The 18,743-nt window shown below is 36.9% G+C and overlaps 1 protein-coding gene across 3 annotated transcripts in view; it reads right to left on the reverse strand.

Moving 5' to 3' along the window:
- The window catches only part of xxylt1 (xyloside xylosyltransferase 1), an 85,226-nt gene that overhangs the window by 24,533 nt on the left and 41,950 nt on the right, over positions 1 to 18,743 (reverse strand). The gene's annotated exons all lie outside the window — the stretch shown is intronic.

Below are 18,743 nucleotides of genomic sequence, written 5' to 3' on the forward strand. Positions count from 1 at the left end.
CAAGAAAGCAGCCAGCTACATTCTTCTTGGTTACTTTGAAGCTAAATAATCATTTGATCTCATTCTCCCAGTTAAATGGCCAAGTCTTCCTGATATTCCACACAATTTTTTTGGGGTGGAGGAGGGGAGATGTGTACTTTGCTTTTTACAAATGTGACAAGAAATTCAGTCTTACATGCCAAACACTTGCTCTGCAAAGATTTACTTTGTTTTTTTTATCAAAGAAGAAATTTTTTGTTCCCATTTTTACTGGAGTTTGATGTTTGATGTTTTACAGTTTAACCAAAGGAACAGTTAAATATAGTAGTAAAGACCTCAACCTGCTTGTCTTAGTGCAGTTCCACAATTCACCCAAAATCCTTGGGGTCACATTGTTTTAGTATTTTTATTTTTTTTTACAAAATGTTATGAAATACGAGTGTAAAGATATGAATATATGAATGTTTATTGCTTGATTTATGGGGTCTTAAGATGGTATACAGTTCAAATCAAGTCCAGATATAGAGTTTTACCTTAACTTGATCCAACAACCTGTTTGAAGTTTTACTTTTACCAGCCAGGCTGACACTAGAGTGGCAAGAACTTAGGAAAGCTGCCATTAATCATGTGCAGAATACAAAAGGGTTCAGCCCTGGGGCCAATTCTCACCTTTTGAGTCAGAGAACTTCACTTCTACATGGAGAAAACATTTTGGCATTGCAGTCAGCAATACAACTTTACATGCATTGATGGAACACATACTGCAAAACATATAAAATTAAACACATACACTTTAGCAGAGCAACAGGAATGTACATGTGTAAACTGTGTGCCAAGTTATGAACAGCAAAATGTAAATACAACATTTAAAAAAAAAAACTATAAAGAAATAACCCCTGGTAAATTTTTGTAATGCACAATTAACCTAGGTAAATGCAGGCTCCTAAAGCTATCCACAAGTTGAGTGGAATCCCTCGATAAATGGGGCAATACTTAAATTACAGAAATATACATAAGCACAACCAAGCATATAGATGCACACAGAAAGGGGCAAACAAAAGTATGAACAGACTAAAAAAAGCTTGATGGAATGAAGGTGGAAACTCTCACTAAATAAGGCATTAAAAAAATTTTGCCATTTACAAACTGATTATTCTACTCTATCCCTTATTCATCTCTAATCACTTTCCCTTGATTACCTAAGTTACAGAATTGTCTTGTCCAGAACTCACTTCAGAAAGCACAGCTATCTTTTCAGGCAGACACTTTCTGTTGTAGCAGAAGCCGATACATCATTTGTAAATATGCCAACTATGCAGTTGCATCTAGATCTGGGAACAACACACCTCCTGTCAGTCCAAAAATATAATACTGTGAAAAAGAAATCTCCATTGAGTGTACGTTTTTCAGAATAGATAAAAATGAACTAATTTAAACAATAAAACCAAAAATTATTCCATGTAATCATTTACTGAACAAAATGTTAGAAATGCAATTGTTTGCTGTGAAAAAATAAGTACACCTCCAGCTCTAATAGCTCGTGTTGCTCCATTTGGTAAAAATAAATTCTTGTTGGCACATCTTGTGATTGTATCTCCATCTCTTAAATTGACCTGGATAAATTGAAGGCTTTCTTGCATGTACTGCTCACTTCAAGTCATTCTCACAACAGACATTAAGACTTGGTCTTTCACTTTGCCATTCTATAACCCTTTATTTCTTCTTTTGCACTCACTCTTTTGTGGGTTTGTTTGTGTTTTTTAGGCCACTGTGTTATTGCCTGCTGCATTTATGGTTGGGAGATAACCTCACATTTTCCACAAGTACTCAGTAGCAATGTGGGATTTATGTTTGATTCTGTGATAAGCTGGTCATGCAATGAAGAAGAAAAAGCCTCAAACCATAATGTTTTTACCACCATACTTTTTGTCCAGAATAATCTCATACCCAAGCTGTAGTCTGTTCTTGGTTTTCATCAAATATTACATGCAGCATTGTGGCCAAACAGCTCCACATTTGCCTAATCCATCCACAGAATGTTGTTTCAGTATTCATGCTCTTCACTTAGGGGTTGTCTAGCAAACTGCAGTTGCGACTTCATCTTACTTAATCTTTCCAGAACAATTTTTTTGCTGTTTCTTTTTGAATATTTGACATTATGCTTATCATTTCCTTATTGTTGCCCTGTGGCTCTTTGGACTTTGCACAGCATATTTCAGTCAGTTCTTTGGCTGAATTTAGTGGGACTATCTGGCTTCAACGGACTGCCAGTGGCTTGGAATGTTTTGCACTTGTAGGTGATGTTTCAGGCTGTAAAGTGGTTGACTACAGTTATTTGAAAATGGCTTAGAGACCTTCCCAGGTTAATGGACAAACTTACTTTGAGGGCCACCGAGACCTCTTTTGAACTTGGACACATGACTTACTAAGATCAAACTATACCACTGGTTTGTGATAACATAAAGCATCCACGCTCCTCCTTAATGATGTCCAAATCATTTGCATCTGCTTGGGTGCACCTTATTCTAATTTTAGGTATCCGATGCTGTGCTAAAGATAGGAATGTAAGGTTTTTTTACCATAAAAAGAAATTGCATTTCTGGGGATTTAAATGGTTCAAACACATACAAAATGTTATGTCATTGTCTCTCTATTATAAAAAAAAAAATCCTGGAGAGAAACAGTAGGGCGCCGAGATGTCATTTTCACGTTAAGATCACGGAAGACACTTAAAAGACCTGCTAGACTAAAGAGATTGGCCACAGAGCGTCTCGCAGGGACCTTAAACATGAGACTTTGTGCCAAGAGGTTTACCCAGGACTGTCTTGCGATGACATACAAAATGAGATTCTTGCAAGACACACCCTATTTACAACCAAATAACAGCACGGGCAGCAACAAACTCAGCCGTGTTTTGGCTTTGAGCACACACAGATCCAGGGCTCTCAGCACATGTTATGCGTATAACGACAATATGTTATAGATGAAACGTCGACTACTAAGCAAAGAAGAAAGCAGCATGGAGAAAAGAGACAAAAAAGAAAAAGAATAATCTAGGTGCAAATTCAGAAAATAAGGAAAGTAATTATCAGACCGGAACAAGTTGAATTGGAAAAAAAAAAAGCACGTCCAATCCGGACATTGGCGCTATACACATGCAATGCAGGTTAGAGATTATGAAAGTAGTGGAATTTGAAAGGCTAAAAAAAAAAAAACAGTTGGCGCGATACACATGTGGAGAAAGTTGAAGGATATGAAAGTAGGAGAATTACAAAGTATAAAAAAAAGAAAGTAAAGATCGCTGTGGTGCAAACGGAAATTGTTACTCGAAAAAGGGAAAATAATCACCACGGACAAGGTGTCATTGAAACAAAAGCAGGGTAAAGCGAGGTCAGAAATAAAAGACAGAGTAGAAAACAAAGCAAAACGTCATAAAGAGGTTAAAAAACAAGGGGGCCAAATACATGCAGATCAGGTTAGAGATAATGAAAACTGGAATTCAAAAGACTCAAAAAAAAAACGTAGGTGCGAAACACATGCAGAGCAAGATACAGAATATGAAAGCAGCAAAAAACTACAGTGTCAAAGCAAACAAAGTAAACATCGCATTAGCACAAACAAAGAGAAATTATTACTCGAGAGAAATAATGAAAAGGCGAATAGAGATCAAATATGTGGACACAGGGGATATGTCAGAAGTATGTAAATATTGTAAGGCTTTGAAGTTTAAGTCAAGAGAATTTCAAAAACGGAGTTTACCTCACATGCATTTATTGGTTACTTTGCATAAAAAATTTTTAAGTGCTGATGATGTAGATCGTTTTGTCTGTGCTGAAATTCCAAACAGAGAAACCTATCCTGAATTATGGAACAAAGTCATTAAAGCACATATCTCACTGACCTCATTAAAAATATTTAGCACATTGGGACTTGAAAGATTCCAAAAATTGTTTTTACAGAAGTTCTGAAATAAAAGTGAAACTAACGAAATATCAACAATTCAAAGAAATAAAAAAAATCTTAAAAGTGTGTATCCGGACAAAACAAAAACGGGAGTTGGCAAGCGAAGCGAGCAGGGGGCAAAGCCCCCTAGTTATTTTAAAACGATGAGATGATCTTTATGTAACAGTATTGTTTTAATTGCAATCAAATATCGCTATAATTAAAAAAAAAACGTAATGGGGTGTACTTTTTTTCTTACTTCACTGTATATATTTACTTCATTTGCTGTAAAAAATATAACAGGGAGACAGCTATCAGATCATTTTAGGAACGTTAAGATCAAAGACTACTGCCACACTGTTCTCTCTCTATGTTTGTGTTCTTTCATAGGGTTCAAAAGATCCCTTTGCAAGAACAGCAAAATATGAGAAGTTCATTCATAGACTCATTCATACATTTCTTCAGGATTAACTTACCATTGTCTTAATATTTTGTTTCAACATGTCTAATTCCTGCTTTTTGCACTGACTTAAAATTCACATCTTTCATTTTCCTTTTTTAGCTCCCTCTTTCTTCTCATGCATATGTAACATATTTTTGCATTTTTAGTTACACATCTAACTGAACCAAAAACTTCTGTATTTAACACTCTTCTTGTTTTTCCAGGGGAAACTTTTTTTGTGATCAAAATTTTATTTAACACTAGCAGAATACCCGCGCTTCGCAGTGGAGAAGTAGTGTGTTAAAGAAGTTATGAAAAAAAAAAAGGAAACATTTTAATAATAACGTAACATGATTGACAATGTAATTGTTTTGTCATTGTCATGAGTGTTGCTGGGATATATATATATATATATATATATATATATATATATATGTACATACATACATATACACATACATGTGTACATATATACACACACATATACAATGGGGTGCCAAACAGGCAAATACATTGATTTTGTGAATATATAAAGTCGGCGTCAGAATATATAAAGTCAAAACTTGAATATATAAAGTCATTCCTGAATATATAAAGTCAAAAGTTGAATATATAAAGTCAGTGTCGGTATATATAAAGTCATTCCTGATTATATAAAGTCAATATCGGAGTATATAAACTCACTCCTGAATATATAAAGTGAAAGACAAAATCTATTGATTAAAAAGACTCTGAACTGAACTAAGTTAACAAAAACGTATTCAGAAAAATAAATTAAAAAAAAACACTGTTAATGTTTTGAAAATGATGCATGTGCCCTGCCCAGGATTGGTTCCTGCCTTGCGCCCAGTGTTGGCTGGGATTGGCTCCAGCAGACCCCCTTGACTCTGTGGTCGGATTCAAGGGGGTGGGAAATGGATGGATATTCCAGCGCTGACTTTGTATATTCCGACGCTGACTTTATATATTGAAGTTTTGACTTTATATATTGCAGCGCTTACTTTACCTGTATATATTCCGACGCTGACTTCATATATTCAAGATATGACTTTATATATTCCAGCACTTACTTTATATATTCCGAAATATTCCAACGCCGTCTTTATATACTCTGGTTTTGACTTTATATATTTATATATTCCAGCGCTGATTTTATATATTTAGGTTTTGACTTTATATATTCAGAAACAAGTTTTGACTTTATATATACCGACGCTGACTTTATATATTCAAGTTTTGACTTTATTTATTCCGACAGTGACTTTATATAATCAAGTTTTGACTTTATATATTCGGGAATGACTTCATGTATACAAGTTTTGACTTTATATAGTTAAATGTAGTCATCATTGCATAACTTTTTCTTTATCATAGAAATTTAAAGACTAAATTCAACTTCCATTCCTAACAAATATATTTCTGGTTACTAAATAGAACCTACTTATATCCAAATTCAAGCTATTGAGCTGTCGCCTGCCTGCCTGAATAAGTCACCCTCGCTTCGCTCTTACTTTTTTACCGTTCATTTAATCATGGCTAGTGGCGGAAAAATTATAAAATGGAAGGAGGATTACACTGAGTATGGCTTTACCAAAACAATTATTGATGGTGAATCGATTATTCATTAAGCTTGAATTGGTGATCTGTTTTTGTGATGTGTTAACCTCATTTTTTTTCATACTTCTTCTCAAACAAGGGGGTGCGAGGGTAAAATGAATCAGGAAGCACTGATCAATGTAATCGGTGTACCAGGAAATCATGCATTGACAGAAGTTCTACTTTGCTTGTAATGCAAAGTATGATTAAATGCGTGATTTTTTAATGCGTTATGCTGTGCTTGTGCTAAGAAAAGGAAACATTTTAAAAATAACGTAACACGATTGTCAATGTAACCTTTTGTAAGTAGTGCCTGGAGGATTCAGTGTGGAGAAACTGTAGAGACAGCGTGTGTATTAACTTGTGGATTTTTCTGTGAGTATTTGGTGGCAGCGTCACAAAGTCGCTTCCGTAACACTGCGTTAGCTCAGCTCAGAGCGAAATGAGGTGAATGGGAGGGGAGATGATGACGTGACTCCCCCACCCTCCTTAACTGTCTATCCCCCACAAATACAGTCTCTCGTAATTTGCATAAGCACAGCCCTTCACCTGCAATTTTAACTTAGTTACAAAGTGATCAAAACTCTCATTTATATCCTGCGTCATCTCATTAAACTTGTATCCCGCATTACCCGTGGGCATGACAAACGGCAGCAGCAGCCTGTCTATGAGCTTAATTTAAACTTTAGGTTTACACCGTGCTTTGTTTCCGAAGTAGCAGCACTCATGAATATGGTTGTATGTCACTCGATCGCTTCTTATTGTTTCGCTGCCTTCTCAATTATATAATGCATGTTTTCTTCAGCACTTTTTGGAGCTCTCCCTGGTTTTCTACGTACTGCGTTGACAGTCAGTTCACGTGATTACGTGGGAGGCATGATGATGTCACACGAAACTCCGCCCCTAGGCTTTCGAGCTCAACTCCATTACAGTATATGGAGAAAAACAGCCTCCAGTTATGACCATTACGCGTAGAATTTCGAAATGAAACCTGCCCAACTTTTGTAAGGAAGCTGTAAGGAATGAGCCTGCCAAATTTCAGCCTTCCACCCACACAGGAAGTTGGAGAATTAGTGAGTGAGTGAGTGAGTGAGGGCTTTGCCTTTTATTAGTATAGATTAAAACGGACTACATTACAAATAAATAATAAATGTTATTTAACCATGAGAACCATGACAATGAAGAATGGATTTTAGCAAAGTTCTCTTTTGTAACAGTCCCTCAGAAACTATTCCAAGGGAAACTCAGAAAGATGAACACCAGCAATTATATTCAAAAGAGTGTTATGTTCTTAACACATTAATATCCTCACAGCAGCGTGAGGAAATTGTTTATTTTCTTCTCTAGTGCATTCAATACCATATAGCCCAAACAGCTGGGAGAAAAGCTCTGGTCAATGGTACTATTTCATCCTGGATAATCAACTACTTAATTGGCAGACCATAGTTGCTTCAGTAATACTGCACTTTTCAATCTATCTAATATTTATTTACCATAATCAGAAGTATTACAAATGTAAAAATATATATTAACATTTATAAAACAGTTATATTTTTATTCATATATTTTGTGTTTTGTACTTTATTCTAAATGTGTTATACATGCAATGTTTACAGCATTTGGGCTTGTTTTTATAAGAAAGCTGAATTTTAAGAATTTGTAAATTTGAATAATCCTGATGTAATGCCTGGATCTAAAATCAAAATTACAAGACAAAAAGTCCCAAATGGTGAAACACAGACAGAGAATAAATTTCAGTCTATACAGATAGAATAATTGTCCACCACCTAGTCACTTAGCCATAAAACTTAAGTTTAAATTATGCTGCCCTTTCAAAGCAGAAAATTCTCATTATTGCCACATTTATCCCATTCTAAATAAGTTCAGAAATAAAAATGTGATTGATCACACTGTAGGAATCTCAATACAAATCCAAACCAGCTTTGAATGAATGAATGAATAGAGAGATAGATAGATAGATAGATAGATAGATAGATAGATAGATAGATAGATAGATAGATAGATAGATAGATAGATAGATAGATAGATAGATAGATAATCCCAAGGGGAAATTCCAATTATAATTATATATAAATATATATAATTATAATTGTAGTGTACCACATTGAATGACAGACTTACAGCTGATATTGAAATCAATAGCTTTTTAATATAGCATCATATATTGTTCCAACAAAGGAATGGAAGTTTTGCATGGATACACTTGTTTGTTCAATTATCCACCTGTCTTTGGCTTAACTCTACCCATAGTTAATGTACAAAAATGTGATGAAATAAGTTGTTCCATATGGACATTTTAAAATAAATATTCAAAAAAGCTCACATTCGCCAGGCATTCATGTGGCAAAGCTCATAAATGAAGCACAAAGTAGACCAATCTAATTTTATGATCTTAGAAGCATTAACAGAAACACATTCACTAAGACACATAGTTAGTTGGGCTGTTAGAACAGCATACTCATATCAGCATATACTAGATTTGTGTTTGTTGGGTTTTATAAAGCCAAAGTAATATTTATTATTACTGTATAACAAAATGTGACTAACACTGTTAAACCATACACAACACACATTTGACTATTTCTGGATATAATCGGTTTCCACCTCCAGTTATGAGTAAGTAATGCAAGTATGACTAGCAGTGTAACGGCTAATTCTGGTTTAGTGCACAAGCAAGCAACAACAGATCAGGAGTTTGTGACATTTTAAATTAATTTGGCTTATCCATTTTAAACTTTAGTAATTGTTAATAACCTGGTAATGATTTTGCCATATACTGATCCAAGCATGAATCTCACAGTAGTCTCACAGTAAAGATACACTAAAAACTATCAAATAACTTGCTGACAAACCTGATTTGAAAAATCTGTTGCTCCAAAAGCAGTTTAAAAGCATTGGTGTAAATGAAAATATGTTTAATAATCTTGGAGTTCACCATTTTATGTGGCACAGTTAATGTTTAAAGTTTAATTTTTTTCAGAATTTACGCCTTTTTTGTTTTTTTTGTTACTGAATAGAAAACATGCATATGGTTTGACGTTTTGGTTATCTATGCTGCTAAAATACTCTCAAACCAATAAACGCCACCCTCACTAACCTTCATAAATGAAATTTACCCCCTGTGGTCAGCATCTAAAAAGCAAGCAAGGCGGCTTTTTCAAGGCAAGGCTTAAAAAGTAGCTCAGAGGGCAAAAGGGGCTGGTGCTGAGGTATCCACAACATTATTCCCACACCTCCTGTCAGATCAGATCAAATTAATCAGATTAAACGTCAACATTTGAAGACATTGCTGGGTTATATTGGCAAAATGAAACAATGCATCGCCGCCAGCCATTGATGCTCTCTGTTGTTCAGGTACAACAATATGGTCAGAGTTGATGTAAAATTGAAAGAACAGACAGCTATGTTTGAGAAAATACTTACTGTATAGCCCATTGTCATACCCCATTAAAAATGAAGGTGAAAAGGATAGTGGTTATGAGAGCTGATCACCAACAGCCACAGAAAATGCAGATTTTAATACTCAAAACACCTGAATCAACAAATTTGCTTAATAATACAAGGACAACATCCTTATTCTAGCTGCACACCTAAACCAATAAAATGAGTTACTGTCTAATTAGAAATGCAGAATACAGTCGCAGCATTTAAACACATAGTATATTGACAAGTTGTAAAGCACTTTGAGCTACATTATTTGTACAAAAATGTGCTATGTAAATAAATGTTGTTGTAATATCCGTACACCACAATACTTATATAAGCTCAGTTTGCTGATGTTTTGCCATAGCGATGCGGCAACAAAATGACAAAAAGATACTGTAGCAGACAGACTTCTTAAATGCATTGGGGTGTGTGTGATGCGACACTCACTAAAATGTACAAATTAATGATTAAGTTTCCATTACCTTGTGCTACTGTGGTCATGAATTGATAACAACAATTTTAGCTTGTTTCTCGCAGCTTAAAGTCTTTTGTTCAGTTTTTCTGCTCTCTGCCTGCAACCCCAGACGTTTAAATTGCACAAACTGGAGGAACTGTGGGTGGCTTTTTAGAAAGAAACTCAGGAACAGAGCCTTGTCAGCAGTGAATTTCACTGCAGAATTTTTAATGAGTTGTCACCAGATGTATATTCACTTCTAAGAATCGCATCTGGCCCCGCAAGACTACAACAAACTCTTTTAATACCTATGAATATATGAAGGATTTATTATGCGGAGTCAGTATCCATGTAGTTTGGAGATAAGCACTTGTTACAATTAATGGTCGATTTTGTCAATGGAAGAATATTTTTTTCTATTGTGATCCCTTTTGCTTTAAAAGCCTTGGTTGTCCGGTGCTAAGACCTCAGACCATGGTGAATAAGCTTCATTGAAAGTAGCATGCTTCTAAAAAGTAGTGGTGCCTCCCATTAGACTCCTGTATGATGGAGCAAAGGAGAAACAATGTGTGGAGACAAATCATCTATACTAATAAAAGGCAAAGCCCTCACTGACTCATCACTAATTCTCCAACTTCCCGTGTAGGTAGAAGGCTGAAATTTGGCAGGCTCATTCCTTACAGCTTACTAGGGCAGGGCAATATGGCCAAAAATATTTATCACAATATATATTTGAACATTTGCGATAACGATATAACTGATGATATGATTGATGCGAGACAAAATACTTTACAACTCCACAACTTTATTAGTGCAAAAAAAAAAAACCTTTTAATTTATTTTTATTTAAACAAGCAGCTGTATGTGCATTAAAGCTATATAAAAATTTAACAGTGCAAATGCAAATTCCTTGCTGACAGTTTAACCAAAAGGCATTCCCAGTGGAAATGGGCTGACATATCCGGAGCATAACCATGTATAATATCCACAAAACTTAAAAAGAGTTGCTTTGCAACATAAAACATAACATAAAATTCAAACCTAGAGTGTCCATAGTCTCACTCTGTGTGTTGGTTATAGTCTCCGCTATGCAGTCAATCATACTTAATTAAGTGTTTTACATCTGAGATATCTGTGTTTTCATCAGACAGAATACAGAAAAACTTTTCTGTGTGTATATTTTTTAGTATGTTAGACTTGCAGCTCTTGCATTATTCTTTCAGAGATGTAATGTGCATTTTTACCAACATTAAAACTTTTGAGTGGTAAAGGAAGAGCCTGTTGGATATTCAATTCACACTTGCAGTACGGCAGGCACGCATTCTTGACATTTCTACATTATTCTCACCATTTATCTTGAGATTAAAATCGACATGTTGACTTTATTCTCGTAGTTTGTCATTAAAGTAGAACATCATAAACTAAACTTCATCTTAAAATGAATGTTTAATTTACTAGATTTTCTCAAACCCCCTTCATAAATTATGTAGCAACATGTCGACTTTATTCTCGTCATAAGCGCCAAGATTAAAGTGGAAATGTTGAGAATAAAGTCAACATCACAACTTTATTCTCGACATATAGTTTTTTTTTCACTTTGTCCGTATTTTTGTTTTTCATCACCGTGGCCCTAATACGCTTCTGTACAAAACCCTCAGCAATTCAGTGACAAAACCTTTGGTCAGGACACACTGTGTGCTGCAACGGTTTCTGCACACTTTTTGCAATATGGACGCAGGTCCAAATATGAGCAAATATAAGAACGGCAGATAGGGTCACTACAAGGATTTTTGCACACAGAACACACCTAATACACCTGTATGTGTATATATTGGTTTGCTATGTACTTTACAAGAAGAGAGCTGATGTACGCTCAGCCGCACTATACAGACTGCGCTGACACTGAGAACAGAGATATCACTTCCTGACGCCTTTTTTCTGATATCTGACAGGCTGGTTTCACTAGACTTTTTTATTTTTTTATTTTATCAGACCGCCTCTTGCCCGCCCACCTCCACATCCTCTTTGCTTGTAAACTGCCTCTTCGCTCCTGCTATTAGCATGTACAGCCCCCTCTTGCCCGCGCTCCTCTCCATACTCTTTGCAAATGTATTAAGCTGCTACACCCCTGCTACTACCATGTACAGCCTACTCTCGAAACCCCACCTCCCTATAGTCTTTGCTTGTGAACTCTGCTCTGCCTCGACACCCGCTATTAGCTTTAGCAGTATTTGCTCACCCGCCCGCTCGTCCTTTGCCATCTCTGCAGATCATTAGATCTGCCTGTGCTTGCAGATCTGCGGCTGTCATCTCACAATGTCATGCGAGATGACAGCCAGGCGCTGAACTAAATTAGCCAGGAAAAGATGCTAGGGAGAACACTGCGTTATAATTAACTTACCTATTGCAATGTGCAGGCGATGTCCGAAGCATGAAAGTCTGGTCCAGTTGTTGAGTGCGACGGCTTTCACAACGTTGGTCCCGTTGTCGGTCGTCACACACGCTTGTGTTTCCTCCTGAAGATTCCATGAGCTGAGGAACTCTTTTAAGCCTTTGGCTATATTTTCCTCTGTATGGTCCTCGGGGAGGGGGGGTAGGGGGGGCCCTTTTTTCAAGGCACTTGTTTTGTAGCTTCCAGTATTTGTCCACGTAGTGTATTGTGAGGCTCATGTAGGGGTCTGATGTTCGGCTTGACTACATGTCTGTGGTGGACGCAAAAAACTCCACCGAAGATAATGCATTTGACACCTCAGTACAGACCTCTTCATATAAAGCAGGCAAGGCGACTTTAGAGAAGTATTTCTTGGTGGGCAGCTGGTAGCGTGGATCGAACTTTTTAAGCATCTTTGTTAAACCTTCTCTTTCCACACTCTGAATGGGCATCATATCCCTGGCTAAACAATGCGTCACTGCATTACTTAGTTCCCCCCAGCATTTGCTACTTTTGTCATAAGGCGTGCAGCTATTTAAAGCTATGCCGATTGTTTGTTAAGTCAGCTTCTTTGGTCTCACCACCACGCTAGTTGAAGTGGATGCCTCTTCATGTGCTTTAACAGATTTGTTGTACTCCAACAAGTGCTTCTGCTTCAAATGATGAAATAGGTTTGTGGTGTTTCCTCCCTTTGCCACGACTGCCCGCTTGCATGTTCTACAAAAAATTGTGCTTTTTGGGTATCTGACGGGCGAAAACCAAACCAGTTCCACACCACTGAAGTTGCGCCATTTTTACAAACCAATTCTGGTTCATCAGTTTCATTCAACGATCCGCTCTCGCCCTTCTCATTCTCCGTAGCCACCATGCTTTTTCCGCCATGTGTGTATGAAAACAAAGGCACTGCGCATGCACGTTTTACCCATATTCTATCGTGATATTTCATTTTCTTATCATTGCCTAACATTGTTACGGTATTACCGTGAAAGGTATAATATGGCCCAGCCCTACAGCTTACTTACAAAAGTTGGGCAGGTTTCATTTTGAAATTCTACGCGTAATGGTCATAACTGAAACCTAATTTTTCGTCCATATACTATAATAGACTTCTGCTCGATGGCTGTGGGAGGCGGAGTTACGCCTCCCACGTAATTTAGTGCCTGCCCATATAAGGCCGTCCGTCAGCGGCAATTCAATAGAAACACTGCCGCTAAATATTCACGGGTGAAGGACTGTGCTTATGCAAACGAAGATGAGATGGTCAGGGTGGTATTTGGCACAAACTTAGCGAAACTGCGAGAGTCTTAGCTAACATCAGCCGTGGACATCGCACGAGATGGCACCAGCAGAGCTTGGAACCTTCGATGCATGTACACCGAGCGTCTCACGTGAACTGACGCAGTGCACAGACAAAAAGCAACAGTTCCAAAGAGTGCTGAACAAAAACCGAATTACACAATTGAGAAGGCAGCAAAAAAATATAAAGCGTGTGACACATACAAACATATTGATAAGTGCAGCTACTGCGGAAACAAAGCACACGGTGGAAAAAGTCAATGTCCCGTTAAAGGAAGACAGTGTAAAAAAAACCCGTGCATGCAGTGTGTCACGTCTCAGATAAAGAGGAAGACGAGCTGTTTATTGATGCAGTAAGAAACAAATCGATGAATGAAACCTGTTATCTTTACAATGATTCATTTTACCCTCGCATCCCCTTGGTTTGAGACTTATGAAAAAATATACGGTTAACGCCGAAAGACAGATCACCAACTGAAGCTTTATGAATAATGGATACTTTATTCATCATCAATGATTGTTTTGGTAAAGCCATACTCAGTGTAGTCATTAGATGAACGGTAAAAAAGTAAGAGCGAGGGGAGGGTGACTTATTGAGGCACGCAGGCAAACCACAATAGCACACGGGCTCGATGTAGTGCGCGTCAACTCGATCTGAATTGCGCAATCACATTCGAAAGAATATATCTTTTCAAGTTCTATTTAGTCAACACAAATATATCTTTGGTTGGAAAGTAAGGCGAATTTACTCTTTACATTTCTATAGTGAATAAAAATTTATGCAATGATGCCTACATTTAACTTACATTCCTACCAAAGATATTTCTGTCGACTAAATAAAAATTATTTCTATTTAAAATTTAAATATATAGTAAATATATATATATATATATATACTGTATATATATATATATATATAATATATATATACTGTATATATATATATATATAAATAATATATATATACTGTATATATATAATATATATATAATATATATATACTGTATATATATATATAATATATATATATATTTTCTCGGTACCCAAATGTGGCAATTGGTGCCACGGCCCACCTGCCAAGTTGTTTGCCTGCCTATGGTAAAGTCATCCCTGATGGAGGATAACAGGAATCATGAGAAAGAGGGGTCCTTTCATCGGAGCAACGTTTCAGCCGTGGCATGGCCAAATGGGGAGGCAGCTAGATGGATGAGGTCTCCAGGACTCTAAAAATATCCAAACCTAATTATGTCATATCATCTACTGTTAAACCGTACTTCTAAAATTTTTATTATTATGCTGTCTTAAGGAATTGTTCTGTTCTGTATATTGTATTGTATTGACCCCCTACTTTTGACACCCACTGCACGTCCAACCTACCTGGAAAGGGGTCTCTTTGAACTGCCTTCCCGAGGTTTCTTCCATTTTTCCTACAAGGTTTTTATTGGGAGTTTTTCCTTGTCTTCTAAGAGAGTCAAGGCTGGGGGCTGTCAAAAGGCAGGGCCTGTTAAAGCCCATTGCGGCACTTCCTGTGTGATTTTGGGCTATACAAAAATAAACTGTATTGTATTGTATATATATATAGCAAATTACCTGCGATTGGCAGCGGAGAAATAAAAAGAAAAGGAAACATTTTAATAATAACGTAACATGATTGACAATGTAATTGTTTTGTCATTGTCATGAGTGTTGCTATATATATATATATATATATATATATATATATATATATATATATATATATACACACACACACACACATATATACATATACATATATACACATACTGTATATATACACACACACATATATATACATACTGTATATACAATATATACAAATCTACATATATATATCTACATATATATATATATTAGGTGGGACTCGATTAAAAAATTAATCCAATTAATTAGAGGCTGTGTAAGAATTAATCTTGATTAATCGTATGTAATCAGACACGTAAATTTGCCCCAAATCGCAAATGTTTTTTTTTAATTTAAAAGCGGTTTTAGTGGGCGACAGAATCAAATAATAGACATGGACATGAATATTGTAAACTGAAGCTGTTTTAATTTCTGAAAAAAGCTTTTAAACTGCATTTGAATTCAAAACAGAAACAAAAATATCATCCCTGGTTAAAATTGGGCAGACTTAAAAATAAAGTGGTAGTTTAAGTACTTTAAGTACATTTTCAGAATAGTATTGTCTTTAAATAATAATAACCAAAATTTCAACATAAAGTGCAGTTTTCTTCTTAAAAAATAAGTCAGAAACATAAAAGGTAATTTGACCAGCTTACTCTTTAAACTCTGAGTAACATTAGCCAAAATTATTTTGTACATTAGGCTAAAACAGTGTGATCATTGAACATTTTGTAATTAGATGTATTTAGAATTACTAACGGTCACGGAAGTCCAATGATCCCCAGTAAGAGCCACAAAGTCCGCTTTCTGTAATGCATCTAATTTTGCTTGCTTTTCAGTGTGCACAAAACCATGCTTTTATCAAGGCTTCGCCGGGTAGTCGAAATGATCAGTCGTAGGAACGCGCTTTATTCCGACTCTAACATTTTTGTAGCTGTGATGTGTGCATCAGTGTAATGGATGTACCAGGAAATCATGCATTGACAAAAGTTCCCGCTTGCTTGGAATTGAAAGTGTGATTAAATGCGTTATTTTTAACGCTTATCGAGTACATGCATCGAAGCTTCTCAGCTGTGCTTGTACTAAGAAAGGGAAAATTTTAAAAATAACGTAACATGATTCTGCGTTAACCTAATACTTTTCATACGCCCCAAACCAAGGAGATGCGAAGGTAAAATGAATCGGTAGCGCTACATAGTCAGTACACCCTCTCGGGAATCGAACCTCGAATGTCGGCGTTAGAGGCTTAAGACTCTACAATTAGCCACAGTGTGGCTTGTCTATGCTAAAGTATGTATTGTAGATCGGGTATATATATACATATATATATATATACCCGTATCGCAGTGGAGAAGTAGAAGTTATGAAAAGAAAAGGGAACATTTTAAAAATAACGTAACATGATTGTCAATATACAGTAATTGTTTTGTGAGTGTTATTGAATGTTGCTGTCATCAAGGATTTGATTATCATTATTTCTTTCAATCAGGCTCGTATTTGTAGGATGTGTTCAAGTTACATTCCGTGTTTGTCAATCGCTGTAAAGATAAGAGGTTTCATTCATCGATTAGTTCCTTACTGCATCAATAAACAGCTCGCCTTCCTTTTATCTGAGATGTGACAAACTGCATGCGTTTTTTTTACACTGTCTTCCTTTAGCAGGACATTCACTTTTTCCACCGTGTGCTTTGTTTCCGCAGTAGCTGCACTTATGAATATGATTGTATGTATAAGACGCTTCATATTTTTTGCTGCCTTCTCAATTGTGTAATTCGGTTTTTGTTCAGCACTCTTTGGAACTGTTGCTTTTGTCTGCGCATTGCGCCAGTTCACGGAGCCGCTTGGTGTTCTTGCATCGAAGGTTCCCAGCTGTACTGGTGCCATCTCGTAATGTCAGCTAAGACCCGCACTTAAAAGTTTCTCTCGCAGTTTCAATGAGTTTGTGCCAAACACCACCCTGACCATCTCATCTTCCTCTGCATAAGCACAGTCCTTCACCCGTGAACATTTACCGGCAGTGTTTGTATTGGATTGCCGCTGATGGACGGCCTTATATGGGCAGGCACTAAATTACAAACGCTAGTGGCAGCCTGTCTATGAACTTAATTTAATATAAACTTACGGTTCACGCCGTGCTTTGTTTCCACAGTAGCTGTACTTATGAATATGCTTGTATGCATCATTTGCTTCATAATGTTTTTCTGCCTTCTCAATTGTGAAATGGCGTTTTGTGCTCATCGTATAGCTGGGCGATATATCAAAAATTTATCGTTACCGAAATTTATGACTCTCATCGACGTCATTTTGCCCATGTCGGTAAATTCGGTATTTAAAAAAAAAAGAAAAGGCATGTGCAGGTTGGCGATGTTCATGTCCCTTTAAGACGCCTGTGCTACGCTACAGACTTGACGGGGTGGAGTCACATGACTCTACTACCTGTAACAAGACGAGACATGGGTGAACAAATGGAGGACGATTTAAATGTTGAAGCAGCAGCACGAAGGTAGAGCTGGTGGAGGAGGAAGAGGAGACGCTTGTTAACAAAAAAAATGCATCATCAATCGTTTGGCAACATTTTGGATTCAACAAGGATGATATTGATCAAAAAATTGTTAAATGTAAACTCTGCAAAAAGACTGTTGCGTCAAGTCAAGGTAACACAACCAACCTCTTCCACCACCTGCAGCACAACCATGTGATTCAATTCAAGACATAAAAAAGCTCAAAGCGAGAAGAGATTAGGAGGACCAGCAAAACGCCTTCCTCCACCAGGCAGCGGTCAATAACCAAGCATTTGCTAGTACTCAACTATATGAGCGAACTTCAAAAGATGGCAAGAAATCACAAATGCTATAGGCTACCACATAGCAAAAGACATGGCTCCTATTGCTACAGTGGAACGCAACGGGTTCAGACACTTCATGAAAATAATTGACAAGAGATACTAACTCCCATCACTAAAATATTTTTCAAAACTATCATTCCCAGCATGTACAGCACAGAGAGGAAAAAGGTTGCTGCTGAATTGAGATACGTTAAGCGCGTTGCAGCCACATCCGATCTCTGGTCCAGCCGCACAATGGAGCCGTATATTAGTCTCACAGTTCATTACATCGACAACAAATGGGAGCTGCGCACTCAGAGTGCTCGAGACGGCCTATTTTCCATCTGATCACATGGGGGAGATGGTTGGACAGGGGTTGGGAGCGATGCTGTCTGCATGGGACATCAGTGAAGAGGACCTTGTTGCTATAACAACTGACAACGGCCCAAATATTGTGAAAGCTGTCAAGCTCAATAAATGGACACGGGTGCAATGTTTTGGGCACAGGCTGCACCTGGCAGTCGGTAAGTGTGTACATCTTAATATATTTGGGTGGTGACATCTGGTGTGTTTTAAAGTGACTTTAATTCTGTGTGTCATATTCAAAATTGAAAGTATTAATGTTTGAATAATGTTTATATAGGCATAAAAATACTTAAGACTGCTGAGCAGCAGTGTGTCCAGAAAGTTT

This window comes from Polypterus senegalus, chromosome 1 (genome assembly GCF_016835505.1).
Source record: "Polypterus senegalus isolate Bchr_013 chromosome 1, ASM1683550v1, whole genome shotgun sequence".
In the NCBI taxonomy this organism is placed as follows: domain Eukaryota; kingdom Metazoa; phylum Chordata; class Cladistia; order Polypteriformes; family Polypteridae; genus Polypterus; species Polypterus senegalus.